General features: G+C 49.5%; 1 long non-coding RNA gene across 1 annotated transcript; it reads left to right on the top strand.

Moving 5' to 3' along the window:
• The first annotated feature begins 5,205 nt into the window (after nt 1-5,205).
• LOC143818505 (uncharacterized) lies at nt 5,206-16,372 on the top strand. Its single transcript, XR_013224578.1, has 2 exons — nt 5,206-5,284; nt 15,160-16,372. It is a non-coding gene; the product is annotated as an uncharacterized LOC143818505 (long non-coding RNA).
• The last annotated feature ends 819 nt before the right edge of the window (nt 16,373-17,191 follow it).

The raw sequence follows: 17,191 nt of genomic DNA on the forward strand, positions 1-17,191 counted from the left end.
AGATGAGGCCTTCCAACTGTCGAGGCACGTCATGAGGCCTTACCCCAGGCGCAACCTTGACCACCGGCGGAGGGTGTTTAACTTGAGACTTGCCAGGGCACGGAGACTGGTTGAGTGCGCCTTTGGGATTCTTGTGGCCAAATGGCGTGTTCTTCAGTCTGCCATCCAGCTGAGTGAGGCTACAATCAATGAGGTGATCAAAGCCTGTGTCATTCTCCATAATTTCACAAGAATACATGATTGTTCCTCTCCAAATTTTGAAGATAACCTCATGAACAATGTTCCTAGGCCTACCCCATATGTCCCTCCTCCGCGTCGTCCACTTTCTGGACTGAGAGTTCGTGATATCTTTACAAATTATTTTCTGACTCCTCAAGGTGCTATTCCCTGGCAAGACTATGCCTTTTTGCATGTGTAATTAATTAGCTCTCTAAAGTATGTGTTAATCAAGTTTCCAACTGTGTGTGTTGTATTTTCTTTTTTCACATATGGTTATCAGCATATCATGTGTGTGTGATGGAAGAATGAAGCCAGCGCATACAGACTGTGATTGGTAGTAATAAAACGTTTTACTGAATTACTTTTTTTACTTTCTAGGTTCTGTTTTGTTCTGAACCTTTTTATGGCCTTATAAAGGCCTATTTTTCTTTAGATCAAAAAAAGAGCGCAAACAACCACATTAAAACATGCTCTGTAGTGGCAATACAAGCGGAAATATTGTATCCAAATCATATTAAAAACAAAAAAACTAAAGTTTAAAGTAACAATAAAAAATAAACAAAACAAAAACAAAAAAATTACAAGTCCTGGTAGGTTGGGGCAGGAGAAGTAGGTTGCTCATTGTCTGCATCAGGTGGCATTTGTAGGGCCAATTGTCCTGCACCCTGGGCAGATGTTGTAGTGGCCTGAGGGACATTTGCCAAGCTATGATGCTGGGAACTTGGAAGAGTGGGCCGAGGATTTGGTAGATACCCCTGCTGGTGATAACCATATTGCCGGGAATCATAACCCAACCCAAAATGACCATATTGTCCATACCCAGGTTGGGACCAGCCTCCAGCACTGGGTGTGGACAAGTGGCCATATTGGGATGGTTGAAGATATCCCGCCATATGTTGCTGAGGTGGCCATTGTGTGTTTGATGTGGGTTGGGGCTGAGGTGTTGGCTGTCGTGGAGGGGGTGCTTCAGATCCTTGTTGAGCTGCCAGGCCTTGTAATCTCTGAGGCCGCAGAAGATTTTCAGGTGACATCTGCCACTGTTCAATCTGATGCATGAGATTGTATGGGTTATTTGGGGGGGTGCATGCGTCAACAAGGATCTGAAAACACCCTCTCACACGAAGCCTTAACTCACGCTCTAGGGACCTTAAGTAATGGGCCATGCTCCTGGTAAATCCCTCCTCCCCATCATCGTCTCGAACACGGGCCAAGTAGCTCAGGACCCCAGCATCCACGTTTTGGCGCCTTTGGAGCAATTCTCTTCTGCGGAGTGCACGCTGTGGTCTGCCTGCAGCCTGTGGGGATGGAGCCAGGGCAACAGTTGGGCTGCTGCTATTTCCAGGGTCTTCCTGGCTAGGTGGTGGTGCTGCTGATGAGGCTGCTGCAGAAGAGGCAAAATGTGGGTCCTCAGGGTGTGGGACGGAGGCAGATGGAGCTGCCTGACCAGATGAGGATCCAGGAGGGATGGAGCCAGAGGGAGCATCAGATGGACCAGCCACCTCTTCAACTTCCCCAACTGGGTCAATGACAAGTTCCGAGTCAGACCCTGTCTCCCTGTCAGTGAGGTTAGACTGAGTTCTGAAAAAGAAAAAATTTTTTAGCTCCAAAAATAAGACAAAAACCAAAAAAATTGCACAAAATATGGTTACTTACAGCCTGAGGTCCATGCTGGGATTAAGAAAGTTGAGTCGGTCAAAATAAATGTATTTTTTTTTTTTTAGGAGGTGCCCCGGCTCCACTTCTCTCCCGCTGCTGCCTCTCCCTCCTGTACTGGTCGCGGATACTCCGCCACCTTGTTGTAACATCACCCACTGAAACAACAAAAAAAACACACATTCTTTAGGCCATTAATCAGTGAGCTCACAAAAGGTGGAACTGACTACAGAGATTTAAGTGTAGCATCCAAATAGGCATTTGTGGAGAAGATTTACGAATAAATATACCCAAAAAACACAATTAGCAAGCAAAGCCACAAGGACAGAGTCCACTAACCTCTATCACAGAAAGGACAAATAATGTGAAACACTGTTAGTAAGTAAAAGGGACACCTATTCTAAACATTAATGAAATCCGTTTCTCATGTACAACACCATGTATCTACTGGTGGGCTTTCTAGTTCCTTCATTAATATTTACTAAATTCGTGAAGAGAAATTCAAAGTAGTAAGGGCCTGATAATTCACAAGAACATTACATTTCAAACATGGGTGTACTTACTTATCTGTCGCTGTGCCTGACGTGGCTGCTGGTCATAATGTGGGAAGAGGGCCACACACACACTCCTCCATGCTGCCTCTTTTTGTGCCCTGTTTGCATAATTAGGGTCTCTTTGGTCCCAGATTACAGGCCTCTCTTGGACCAAAATTATGAGCATGTCCGCGTTGACAATGTTTGCCATGCTGAATATCACTCCGTGGAGGCGTGCAGCAGACTTCCGGGTTCACTGTCTGGCTTTTTCAGCTAATTAGCATGTCTCACCTGCCTGATTGAGGCCTTTGGACATTTCAGGACATCTGCCAGTAAATCCGTATTTCGCGCAAGGCACACGCATGGTCCGTAAGCATTCCGTATTTTACGCTCTCTCATAGACTTGCATTGGCGTATTTTTTGCGCGATACGCTGACAAACGCAGCATGCTGCGATTTTCTGCGCCCGTACAACTCCGTAAATTACGGATCCGTAATATACGCCTTATAGGACTAGACCCATTGAGAAGCATTGTGCCGTATGTAATGCGAGTTTTACGGACGTAGTTTTTGCGCTCTTACGTCCGTAAAACACGCATGTGTGACCCCGGCCTCACAGAGAGCAGGTTAAATCCAAGTCGGCAGAAGGACCTGGTCCATTTGGCCAATAATTATAGTATTAACCCCTTCACAACGCATGATGCAGTTACATCAAATAACATAAAAATATCAGAAAAAGAAATATCGCTTTTGCTCCATTTAAAAAAAATAAATTTGGAATTGACGTGTTCAGAAAGGTCTGACCAATCAAAATGTAAAATAATCTGATCAGTAAACGGCATAACGAGAAAAAACTGGAAACGCCATAATGACTTTTTTTTGGTCGCCGCAACATTGCAATAAAATGAAATAAGAGGTGATCAAAACATGGTATCCGCGCCAAAGTGGCATCAATAAGAACGTCCTGCCAAAATAAAAAAAATTCACAACGGCGATGTGCATGGAAAAATAAATAAGTTATGGGAAGGAAAAAATTAAAAATAAACGGAAAAATCGCCCAAGGGATAAAACACTCCTAGGTGCATGCATGGAAAAAATCTGTGGTTGTGTGATCTACAAAAATGATCACCAGTAAATAAAACGGGACACAGATGAGATTGGCGCAGAATACTGTACACACTGGGATTAAGGGGAAAATTCTTGCGTATAATTTTTACATATAAATAAATGTGTAATCAGATGTCAGATCTAGTCTGCGCCTCAATATTACTGCAAAAAAAATCACATGACAGGATTCATATATATCTATATACAATGAGGGTCCTTCTATCTGCTGGGATTTAGCATTCTTATATAAAGCAGGCTAAATCCAAGTCGGCTAAAGGCCCTGGTCCCTCTGCCGACTGGGAAATAGCCCACTCTGTGTGAGAAAGCTAAATCCCAGTGCACAGAAGGACCTGGGCCTTTAGCCGACTGGGATTTAGCTTTCTCACAGAGAGCAGGCTATTTCCAAGTCGGCAGAAGGACCTGGTCCATTTGGACAATAAGTATAGTATTGACCCCCTCACAACGCATGATGCAGCTACGTCATATATCATAAAAATATCAGAAAAAAAAATATCGCTTTTGCTCCATTTAAAAAAATAAATTTGGAATTGACGTGTTCAGAAAGTTCTGACCAATCAAAATGTAAAATAATCTGATCAGTAAACGGCATAACGAGAAAAAAACTAGAAACGCCATAATGACGTTTTTTTTTGGTCGCAGCAACATTGCAATAAAATGAAATAAGAGGTGATCAAAACATGGTATCCGCGCCAAAATGGTATCAATAAGAACGTCCCGCCAAAATAAAAAAAAAATCCCAATGGCGATGTGGATGGAAAAATAAGTTATGGGAAGGAAATTTAAAAAAAAAACAAAAAAAAAAACGGAAAATCGCCCGAGGGTTAAACACTTGTAGGTGCATGCATGGAAAAAAATCTGTGGTTGTGTGATCTACAAAAATGATCACCAGTAAATAAAACGGGACGCGGATGAGATTGGCGCAGAATATTGTACACACTGGGATTACGGGGAAAATTCGTGTGTATAATTGTCACATGTAAATAAATGTGTAATCAGATGTCAGATCTAGTCTGCGGCTCAATATTACTGCAAAAAAATCACATGACAGGATTCATATATATCTATATACAATGAGGGTCCTTCTATCTACTGGGATTTAGCATTCTTATATAGAGCAGGCTAAATCCAAGTCGGCTAAAGGCCCTGGTCCCTCTGCCGACTGGGAAATAGCCGACTCTGTGTGAGAAAGCTAAATCCCAGTGCACTAGTGATGTGTCGTTCACGAACGAGCCGACACAAAGGGCCGGCTCCCTGCTGTGAACGATGGGAGCCGGCACACCAGTGAGAGCCACTAAAATTCCTGAATGGCTCTCACTGGGCGTAAAGTCCTGGACTTCGGCATGTGTAACTCCGCCCACCTGAGCAAAACTCCACCCTCTCTTCAATTTAATTGGCTCTAAGAAGTGGGTGGAGTTTCTGCGGTAGGTGGGCGGAGTTTCGGACGCCTGATCAGATATTAAATAGGGATCCATTTAGGATCCAAAAAGAGCCGGTTCGTGAGCCGAAAGAGCCGGCTCTTTTTGGTGAGCGGAGCCATGAGAGCCGGATCACCAAAAAGAGCCGGACTGCCCATCACTACAGTGAACAGAGGGACCTGGGCCTTTAGCCGACTTGGATTTAGCCACAACCGTATGGGTATTGGGCTCCTTCCAGGTGTGACGTCATTTCCGGGGGCGTGTCCTAATCGGGAGGGGGGCGTGTTCTCCAAGGCGGCAAAGGAAAGCAGCATGACAGCTTGTGGACGCCATGGAGGTCACCCCTCCACAAGCAGGTCGCCCCCACTAAAAGGGGTCCCGCAACAAGCAGGTCGCCTCCCCAAAGCCAACCATAAGCAGGTCACCCTCACTAAAAGGGGTCCCCCGCACGCAGGTCGCCCCCAAATCACACCACAGGGGTCCCATCATAGGGGTCACCCCAATAGCCAGCAGCAGGTCTCCCACCCCAATTGGGGGGGGAGGCCCTGTGGTGGTCGACCTACTTGTCTGTGTGGGGAGTGACCCGTGGTGGGATTTTGGGGGGCTCCGCTGCTGCTGGCTATTGTGGGGGACCCCTGCGGTGTGATTTTGGGGGGCTCCGCTGCTGCTGGCTATTGTGGGGGACCCCTGCGGTGGGATTTTGGGGGGCTCCGCTGCTGCTGGCTATTGTGGGGGACCCCTGCGGTGGGATATTGGGGGGCTCCGCTGCTGCTGGCTATTGTGGGGGACCCCTGCGGTGGGATGATGGGACCCCTGTGGTGTGATTTGGGGGCGACCTGCGTGCGGGGGACCCCTTTTAGTGAGGGTGACCTGCTTATGGTTGGGTTTGGGGAGGGCTCCGCTGCTGCTGGCTATTGTGGGGGACCGCTGCGGTGTGGTTTTGGGGGGCTCCGCTGCTGCTGGCTATTGTGGGGGACCCCTGTGGTGGGGTTTTGGGGGGCTCCGCTGCTGATGGCTATTGTGGGGGACCCCTGCGGTGGGATTTTGGTGGGCTCCGCTGCTGCTGGCTATTGTGGGGGATCCCTGCGGTGGGATTTTGGGGGGCTCCGCTGCTGCTGGCTATTGTGGGGGACCCCTGCGGTGGGATTTGGGGGGGCTCGGCTGCTGCTGGCTATTGTGGGGGACCCCTGCGGTGGGATTTTGGGGGGCTCGGCTGCTGCTGGCTATTGTGGGGGACCCCTGCGGTGGGATTTTGGGAGGCTCCGCTGCTGCTGGCTATTGTGGGGGACCCCTGTGGTGGGATTTTGGTGGGCTCCGCTGCTGCTGGCTATTGTGGGGGATCCCTGCGGTGGGATTTTGGGGGGCTCCGCTGCTGCTGGCTATTGTGGGGGACCCCTGTGGTGGGATTTTGGGGGGCTCGGCTGCTGCTGGCTATTGTGGGGGACCCCTGCGGTGGGATTTTGGGAGGCTCCGCTGCTGCTGGCTATTGTGGGGGACCCCTGTGGTGGGATTTTGGTGGGCTCCGCTGCTGCTGGCTATTGTGGGGGATCCCTGCGGTTGGATTTGGGGGGGCTCCGCTGCTTCTGGCTATTGTGGGGGACCCCTGTGGTGGGATTTTGGGGGGCTCCGCTGCTGCTGGCTATTGTGGGGGACCCCTGCGGTGGGATTTTGGGGGGCTCTGCTGCTGCTGGCTTTTGTGGGGGACCCCTGTGGTGGGATTTTGGGGGGACCTGCTGCTGCTGGCTATTGTGGGATTTTGTGGGGGGGGGACTGCTGCTGGCTGTTGTGGTGGACTTCTGTGGTAGGCGACCTGGTTGTGTGAGGGGGGCTGCAGGCTATTGGGGGACCCCTGACCTGCTTGTGGGGGACGACCTGCTGCATGCTATTGCAGGTGACCCATTTTAGTGGGGGGTGACCTGCTGCTGGCAATTGGGGGGACCCCTGTGGTGGGATTTAGGGGTGACCTGCTGCTTATGGGGTGACTTGTTTGGGGTGGGAGACCTGCTGCTGGCTATTGGGGTGACCCCTATGGTGGGACCCCTGTGGTGTGATTTGGGGGCGACCTGCGTGCGGGGGACCGCTTTTAGTGAGGGTGACCTGCTTATCGTTGGGTTTGGGGAGGCGACCTGCTTGTTGCGGGACCCCTTTTAGTGGGGGCGACCTGCTTGTGGAGGGGTGACCTGCTGATGGCTATTGATGGGCCCCTGTGGTGGGGTTTGGGGGTGACCTGCTGGCTATTGAGGGGGACCCCTGTGGTGGGGTTTGGAGGTGACTTGCTGCTTACGGGGTGGACCCCTTTTAGTGGGGGCGACCTGCTGCTGGCTATTGGGGAGACTGTTATGGTTCTCAATGGCAAGAGAACATAGCCCAGCAAACATAAGAACTAGCTCTTGGAAGGATGGAAACTAAACTGACCATGAACTACACCTGCCGCACAACTAACAGTAGCCGGGTAGCGTTGCCTGCGTTTTATCCCTAGACGCCCAGCGCCGGCCGGAGGACTAACTAATCCTGGCAGAGGAAAATACAGTCCTGGCTCACCTCTAGAGAAACTTCCCCGAAAGGCAGACAGAGGCCCCCACATATATTGGCGGTGATTTTAGATGAAATGACAAACGTAGTATGAAAATAGGTTTAGCAAAATTGAGGTCCGCTTACTAGATAGCAGGAAGACAGAAAGGGCACTTTCATGGTCAGCTGAAAACCCTATCAAAATACCATCCTGAAATTACTTTAAGACTCTAGTATTAACTCATAACATCAGAGTGGCAATTTCAGATCACAAGAGCTTTCCAGACACAGAAACGAAACTACAGCTGTGAACTGGAACAAAATGCAAAAACAAACGAGGACTAAAGTCCAACTTAGCTGGAAGTTGTCTAGCAGCTGGAACATGCACAGAAAGGCTTCTGATTACTATGTTGACCGGCATGGAAGTGACAGAGGAGCAAGGCTAAATAGCGACTCCCACATCCTGATGGGAACAGGTGAACAGAGGGGATGATGCACACAAGTTCAATTCCACCAGTGGCCACCGGGGGAGCCCAAAATCCAATTTCACAACAGTACCCCCCCCCTCAAGGAGGGGGCACCGAATCCTCACAAGAACCACCAGGGCGATCAGGATGAGCCCTATGAAAGGCACGGACCAGATCGGAGGCATGAACATCAGAGGCAGTCACCCAAGAATTATCCTCCTGACCGTATCCCTTCCATTTGACCAGATACTGGAGTTTCCGTCTGGAAACACGGGAGTCCAAGATTTTTTCCACAACGTACTCCAACTCGCCCTCAACCAACACCGGAGCAGGAGGCTCAACGGAAGGCACAACCGGTACCTCATACCTGCGCAATAATGACCGATGAAAAACATTATGAATAGAAAAAGATGCAGGGAGGTCCAAACGGAAGGACACAGGGTTAAGAATCTCCAATATCCTGTACGGGCCGATGAACCGAGGCTTAAACTTGGGAGAAGAAACCCTCATAGGGACAAAACGAGAAGACAACCACACCAAGTCCCCAACACAAAGCCGAGGACCAACCCGACGCCGGCGGTTGGCAAAAAGCTGAGTCTTCTCCTGGGACAACTTCAAATTGTCCACTACCTGCCCCCAAATCTGATGCAACCTCTCCACCACAGCATCCACTCCAGGACAATCCGAAGATTCCACCTGACCAGAAGAAAATCGAGGATGAAACCCCGAATTACAGAAAAAGGGAGACACCAAGGTGGCAGAGCTGGCCCGATTATTGAGGGCAAACTCCGCTAAAGGCAAAAAAGCAACCCAATCATCCTGATCTGCAGACACAAAACACCTCAAATATGTCTCCAAGGTCTGATTCGTCCGCTCGGTCTGGCCATTAGTCTGAGGATGGAAAGCAGACGAGAAAGACAAATCTATGCCCATCCTAGCACAGAATGCTCGCCAAAATCTAGACACGAATTGGGTACCTCTGTCAGAAACGATATTCTCCGGAATACCATGCAAACGGACCACATTTTGAAAAAACAGAGGAACCAACTCGGAAGAAGAAGGCAACTTAGGCAGGGGAACCAAATGGACCATCTTAGAGAAACGATCACACACCACCCAAATGACAGACATCTTCTGAGAAACAGGAAGATCCGAAATAAAATCCATCGAGATGTGCGTCCAGGGCCTCTTCGGAATAGGCAAGGGCAACAACAATCCACTAGCCCGAGAACAACAAGGCTTGGCCCGAGCACAAACGTCACAAGACTGCACGAAGCCTCGCACATCTCGAGACAGGGAAGGCCACCAGAAGGACCTTGCCACCAAATCCCTGGTACCAAAGATTCCAGGATGACCTGCCAACGCAGAAGAATGAACCTCAGAAATTACTTTACTGGTCCAATCATCAGGAACAAACAGTCTACCAGGTGGGCAACGATCAGGTCTATCCGCCTGAAACTCCTGCAAGGCCCGCCGCAGGTCTGGAGAAACGGCAGACAATATCACTCCATCCTTAAGGATACCTGTAGGTTCAGAATTACCAGGGGAGTCAGGCTCAAAACTCCTAGAAAGGGCATCCGCCTTAACATTCTTAGAACCCGGCAGGTAGGACACCACAAAATTAAACCGAGAGAAAAACAACGACCAGCGCGCCTGTCTAGGATTCAGGCGTCTGGCGGACTCAAGATAAATTAAATTTTTGTGGTCAGTCAATACCACCACCTGATGTCTAGCCCCCTCAAGCCAATGACGCCACTCCTCAAAAGCCCACTTCATGGCCAAAAGCTCCCGATTCCCAACATCATAATTCCGCTCGGCGGGCGAAAATTTACGCGAGAAAAAAGCACAAGGTCTCATCACGGAGCAATCGGAACTTCTCTGCGACAAAACCGCCCCAGCTCCGATTTCAGAAGCGTCGACCTCAACCTGAAAAGGAAGAGTAACATCAGGCTGACGCAACACAGGGGCGGAAGAAAAGCGGCGCTTAAGCTCCCGAAAGGCCTCCACAGCAGCAGGGGACCAATCAGCAACATCAGCACCCTTCTTAGTCAAATCAGTCAATGGTTTAACAACATCAGAAAAACCAGCAATAAATCGACGATAAAAGTTAGCAAAGCCCAAAAATTTCTGAAGACTCTTAAGAGAAGAGGGTTGCGTCCAATCACAAATAGCCTGAACCTTGACAGGATCCATCTCGATGGAAGAGGGGGAAAAAATATATCCCAAAAAGGAAATCTTTTGAACCCCAAAAACGCACTTAGAACCCTTCACACACAAGGAATTGGACCGCAAAACCTGAAAAACCCTCCTGACCTGCTGGACATGAGAGTCCCAGTCATCCGAAAAAATCAAAATATCATCCAGATACACAATCATAAATTTATCCAAATAATCACGGAAAATGTCATGCATAAAGGACTGAAAGACCGAAGGGGCATTTGAAAGACCAAAAGGCATCACCAAATACTCAAAGTGGCCCTCGGGCGTATTAAATGCGGTTTTCCACTCATCCCCCTGCTTAATTCGCACCAAATTATACGCCCCACGAAGATCTATCTTAGAGAACCACTTGGCCCCCTTTATGCGAGCAAACAAATCAGTCAGCAGTGGCAACGGATATTGATATTTAACCGTGATTTTATTCAAAAGCCGATAATCAATACACGGCCTCAAAGAGCCATCTTTCTTAGCCACAAAGAAAAAACCGGCTCCCAAGGGAGATGATGAAGGACGAATATGTCCCTTTTCCAAGGACTCCTTTATATATTCTCGCATAGCAGCATGTTCAGGCACAGACAGATTAAATAAACGACCCTTAGGGTATTTACTACCCGGAATCAAATCTATGGCACAATCGCACTCCCGGTGCGGAGGTAATGAACCAAGCTTAGGTTCTTCAAAAACGTCACGATATTCAGTCAAGAATTCAGGAATCTCAGAGGGAATAGATGATGAAATGGAAACCACAGGTACGTCCCCATGCGTCCCCTTACATCCCCAGCTTAACACAGACATAGCTTTCCAGTCAAGGACTGGGTTATGAGATTGCAGCCATGGCAATCCAAGCACCAACACATCATGTAGGTTATACAGCACAAGAAAGCGAATAATCTCCTGGTGATCCGGATTAATCCGCATAGTTACTTGTGTCCAGTATTGTGGTTTATTGCTAGCCAATGGGGTGGAGTCAATCCCCTTCAGGGGTATAGGAGTTTCAAGAGGCTCCAAATCATACCCACAGCGTTTGGCAAAGGACCAATCCATAAGACTCAAAGCGGCGCCAGAGTCGACATAGGCATCCGCGGTAATAGATGATAAAGAACAAATCAGGGTCACAGATAGAATAAACTTAGACTGTAAAGTGCCAATTGAAACAGACTTATCAAGCTTCTTAGTACGCTTAGAGCATGCTGATATAACGTGAGTTGAATCACCGCAATAGAAGCACAACCCATTTTTTCGTCTAAAATTCTGCCGTTCACTTCTGGACAGAATTCTATCACATTGCATATTCTCTGGCGTCTTCTCAGTAGACACCGCCAAATGGTGCACAGGTTTGCGCTCCCGCAGACGCCTATCGATCTGGATAGCCATTGTCATGGACTCATTCAGACCCGCAGGCATAGGGAACCCCACCATAACATCCTTAATGGCATCAGAGAGACCCTCTCTGAAATTCGCCGCCAGGGCGCACTCATTCCACTGAGTAAGCACAGCCCATTTACGAAATTTCTGGCAGTATATTTCAGCTTCGTCTTGCCCCTGAGATAGGGACATCAAGGCCTTTTCCGCCTGAAGTTCTGACTGGGGTTCCTCATAAAGCAACCCCAAGGCCAGAAAAAACGCATCCACATTGAGCAACGCAGGATCCCCTGGAGCCAATGCAAAAGCCCAATCCTGAGGGTCGCCCCGGAGCAAGGAAATCACAATCCTGACCTGCTGAGCAGGATCTCCAGCAGAGCGAGATTTCAGGGACAAAAACAACTTGCAATTATTTTTGAAATTTTGAAAGCAAGATCTATTCCCTGAGAAAAATTCAGGCAAAGGAATTCTAGGTTCAGATATAGGAACATGAATAACAAAATCTTGTAAATTTTGAACTTTCGTGGTGAGATTATTCAAACCTGCAGCTAAACTCTGAATATCCATTTTAAACAGGTGAACACAGAGCCATTCCAGGATTAGAAGGAGAGAGAGAGAGAGAAAGGCTGCAATATAGGCAGACTTGCAAGAGATTCAATTACAAGCACACTCAGAACTGAAAAAAAAAAAAAAAAAATCTTCAGCAGACTTCTCTTTTCTCTCCTTTCTCTATCAATTAATTTAACCCTTTTTTGGCCGGTCAAACTGTTATGGTTCTCAATGGCAAGAGAACATAGCCCAGCAAACATAAGAACTAGCTCTTGGAAGGATGGAAACTAAACTGACCATGAACTACACCTGCCGCACAACTAACAGTAGCCGGGTAGCGTTGCCTGCGTTTTATCCCTAGACGCCCAGCGCCGGCCGGAGGACTAACTAATCCTGGCAGAGGAAAATACAGTCCTGGCTCACCTCTAGAGAAACTTCCCCGAAAGGCAGACAGAGGCCCCCACATATATTGGCGGTGATTTTAGATGAAATGACAAACGTAGTATGAAAATAGGTTTAGCAAAATTGAGGTCCGCTTACTAGATAGCAGGAAGACAGAAAGGGCACTTTCATGGTCAGCTGAAAACCCTATCAAAATACCATCCTGAAATTACTTTAAGACTCTAGTATTAACTCATAACATCAGAGTGGCAATTTCAGATCACAAGAGCTTTCCAGACACAGAAACGAAACTACAGCTGTGAACTGGAACAAAATGCAAAAACAAACGAGGACTAAAGTCCAACTTAGCTGGAAGTTGTCTAGCAGCTGGAACATGCACAGAAAGGCTTCTGATTACTATGTTGACCGGCATGGAAGTGACAGAGGAGCAAGGCTAAATAGCGACTCCCACATCCTGATGGGAACAGGTGAACAGAGGGGATGATGCACACCAGTTCAATTCCACCAGCGGCCACCGGGGGAGCCCAAAATCCAATTTCACAACAGGAGACCCTGGTGGTGGGGTTTGAGGGCGACATGCTTGTGGTCGGGTTTTGGGAGGGCGTGACCTGCTGTCTATTGGGGGGACCCTTGTGGTGGATGTGGGAGGAGACCTGCTGCAAGCTATTGGGGGACCCCTGTGGTGGGATGTGGGGGTGACCTGCTTGTGGTGGGATGTGGGGAGGCAACCTGCATGTGAGGGGTGACCTGCTGCAGGCTATCTGGGGGACCCCTGTGGTGAGATTTGAGGGCGACCTGCTTGTGGGGAGGCGACCTGCTTGTCGTTGAATGTGGGGAGGCGACCTGCTTGTCGTTGAATGTGGGGAGGCGACCTGCTTGTCGTTGAATGTGGGGAGGCGACCTGCTTGTCGTTGAATGTGGGGAGGCGACCTGCTTGTCGTTGAATGTGGGGAGGCGACCTGCTTGTCGTTGAATGTGGGGAGGCGACCTGCTTGTCGTTGAATGTGGGGAGGCGACCTGCTTGTCGTTGAATGTGGGGAGGCGACCTGCTTGTCGTGGAAGGTGGGGAGGTGACCTGCTTGTCGTGGAAGGTGGGGAGGTGACCTGCTTGTCATGGAATGTGGAGAGGCGACCTGCTTGTCGTTGAATGTGGGGAGGCGACCTGCTTGTCGTTGAATGTGGGGAGGCGATCTGCTTGTCGCTGAATGTGGGGAGGCGACTTGCTTGTCGTTGAATGTGGGGAGGCGACCTGCTTGTCGTTGAATGTGGGGAGGCGACCTGCTTGTCGTGGAATGTGGGGAGGCGACCTGCTTGTCGTGGAAGGTGGGGAGGTGACCTGCTTGTCGTGGAATGTGGAGAGGCGACCTGCTTGTCGTTGAATGTGGGGAGGCGACCTGCTTGTCGTTGAATGTGGGGAGGCGATCTGCTTGTCGTTGAATGTGGGGAGGCGACTTGCTTGTCGTTGAATGTGGGGAGGCGACCTGCTTGTCGTTGAATGTGGGGAGGCGACCTGCTTGTCGTTGAATGTGGGGAGGCGACCTGCTTGTCGTTGAATGTGGGGAGGCGACCTGCTTGTCGTTGAATGTGGGGAGGCGACCTGCTTGTCGTTGAATGTGGGGAGGCGACCTGCTTGTCGTGGAATGTGGGGAGGCGACCTGCTTGTCGTGGAATGTGGGGAGGCGACCTGCTTGTCGTGGAATGTGGGGAGGCGACCTGCTTGTCGTGGAATGTGGGGAGGCGACCTGCTGCTGGCTATTGGGGGGATCCCGTGGTGGGATTTGGGGACGACCTGCTGCTTACAGATGGAACCCTTTTATTGGGGGGTGACCTGCTGCTTACTGGGGGATCCCTTTTATTGGGGGGCGACCTGCTTATGGGTTGGGTTTGGGGGGGGCTGAAGAGGGTTTAAGCTGGGTGGGGGGTGGACATCGAAGGGGGTGTGTGCTGGGTGGGGGGGTCCACGTCCGATGGGTGTTGGACGTCTGATGGGGGTGTGTGCTGGGTGGGGGGGTCCACGTCCGATGGGGGTTTGTGCTGGGTGGGGGGGTCCACGTCTTATGGGGGTTTGTGGGGGGTCTGCATCTGGGGGTTTCTGCTGGGTGGGGGGTTCCGCGTCCGGTGGGGGTTGTACGTCCGGTGGGGGTTGGACGTCCGATGGAGGTTTGTGGGGGTTGGATGTCCGATGAGAGTTTAAGCTGGGGTGGCGTTCGATTGGAGGGGGTGTCTGATGGGATTTATGGTTGGGGCAGGGGGCGTCATATTTGGATTTGCGCTTGAGGGGAGGGAATGTCTGGTGGGCTTTGGATTTATCCTGTGGGGTCCGCTGGTTAATGTGAGGTGGATGTTTCTGACTGGGGGAGCGAGGATATGCTGTGTGGCCCGCTGGTTAATGTAAGGTGGAGGTTTCTGACTGGGGGAGCGAGGTTATGCTGTGTGGCCATCTGGTTGATGTGGGGAGGGGGCTAATGCTTCATTGGGGTACACAAAAAAAATGAGTGTATGCTGCTTATGCTATGCAAAAAATTTTTTTTAGGTATTTCCCTGTAGAGGAGGCCACACCACCAACTGGCACGAAGCTAATCCTTTTTAGCTTAATGTCAGTAGGAGGCAGACATGGGTCTGGACCACCCAGCCCAGTTTCTGACTTAGGTTTTGGGGGGTTTTATTAACGATTTTCCTTTTTCTTTTTTTTTTTTTTCAGATACGGCTTTTGAGGGCGACAGTGGAATTGTCACTCTAATCTCCCACCTAGAATTGTCACTACCGTATCATCTGTGGTCTACGAGGCAAGACCCTAACACATCAAGAGTGTTTGTGGTTCCCCAGAGGACGGTCCATGCCACGAATCCCCCTACCCTCTGGCCCCCCAGAGCCAGATAGAGTAGGGAGGGAAGACGAATCCGTTATGTGCCAGCTGCCGAAAGGTCTGCGCCCAGGTTATTCCATGCCCATCTTCATCATCAGTCTGTGAAGAATGATGTGTGATCTTCAGGACACATATATCCTACCAGGCAGTGAGGGGGCTACTTTAAAAAAAAATAAAAAATGGAAAGGACAGGACAAGTATGTCCTAGTTTGCCCCTGAGCAATATGGATGTCTCCTGGGGAACCTTCCTATTCATGCAGCCTCCATGTTTTCCAGAGGCTCCTGTGACCCTGCTCTTAAAATATCCAGGCTTCGGTCTAGGCCTTCTCTGGTGGCCGGTCCACACCGCCAGTGCCCTGAACAATCATGCACGCCAACTTTCTAGTGTGTCCTACTCTGCACCTATCAGTTTAAGAGTACTTCGCTTCTGCAACAGAGGACTAAAGTCTGCCTCCCAAGAGATCTGCTGTTCAATTTTGGTTGTTTTGGAAATGTTCTGTCCAAAAAACCGACGGGACAACTCTCCGACCCGCCAGGAAAAGACGAGACCTTCCTTTAGGCCAACCCCCTCCTGGCATCCATGAACCCACCAGCACTGGTCTGCTAGGCCTGGATCTAGCAGACTCTCTTCGACATGATGGGGCGTTCCCACCTTGATGTTTCTCAGGGTCGGCTGCCGTGTCCTTCACAATTCAAGGCCGGTATTATGATCTCTGGTCTGGGACACCGAAACCTCAGACATCGGAGGCAGGCCTGGGGGGAACAGAGCCACATACCAAACCAACAGTCCAGCCCGCAGGCACCAACAGCATATTACAGTTTTAAAATACTGTAGAAATGCATAAAATGAAACAAGTAAAGGCATACAGTTATTCAATGCAAAAAAAATGCAGTTTTATAAAATTAGAAATGTTTCTATATCTAATGTTAAAATGATATTTATCCAGTATTTCTATAAGTAAAAGTCTGAGATTTCTGTGGGAAATGGTAATTTGTTCCTCTTAAACCAGTTCTGAATGTAAATAAAACATTGCTCTGATGAAGTCTCCACATTGTATTTTAGCCTTTCATTTCATGCGCAGAGCAGGACAAGCCCATGATGTATCTGTGTAACACATGGAAGGTGCTATAATAACAGCCTTAGGCTGGTTTCACACCAGCGTTCGGCAGGGCTGCGGACGGCAGCCTTCCTCCTCCGGTAAGGCTACTTTCACACTAACGTCGCTTGCTGTACGTCTCAATGCGTCGTTTTGGAGAAAAAACGCATCCTGCAAAGTTGCCTGCATGATGCGTTTTTTCTCCATAGACTTTCATTAGCAACACATTGGGACGGATTGCCACACGTCGCATCCTTCATGCGACAGATGCGTCATGTTTTGGCGGACCGTCGGCACAAAAAAAGTTCCATGTAACTTTTTTTGTGCGTCGAGTCCGCCATTTTCGACCGCGCATGCGTGGCCGAAACTCCGCCCCCTCCTCCCCGGAACTCACAATGGGACACGGATGCGTTGTAAAACTGCCTCCGCTGCCCACGTTGTTCTACATAAAACACACTGTCCGTCGGGCCGACGGTTTGCGACGGCCCGTACCGACTGACTAGTGTGAAAGTAGCCTAAGCCCTGCTCACTGCCACAACTCTTCATTCAGTTCCGCCTACGTCTGCATGCGTCCTGCATACCCTATCTTTAATATTGGGTACGCAGGCCAAGCGGATGCCTCCGCATGCGTTGTTTTAACGCTGCGCCAACTGCAATAAAATGCGACATGTTGCGTTCGACGCAGTTCAGCGCATCTTCAAAATGAGGCATGCCTGCGTACCCAATGTTAGATAGGGGACGCATGCAGACTTAGGCGGAGCTGAAGGAAG

This window comes from Ranitomeya variabilis, chromosome 3, assembly GCF_051348905.1.
Source record: "Ranitomeya variabilis isolate aRanVar5 chromosome 3, aRanVar5.hap1, whole genome shotgun sequence".
Lineage (NCBI taxonomy): Eukaryota > Metazoa > Chordata > Amphibia > Anura > Dendrobatidae > Ranitomeya > Ranitomeya variabilis.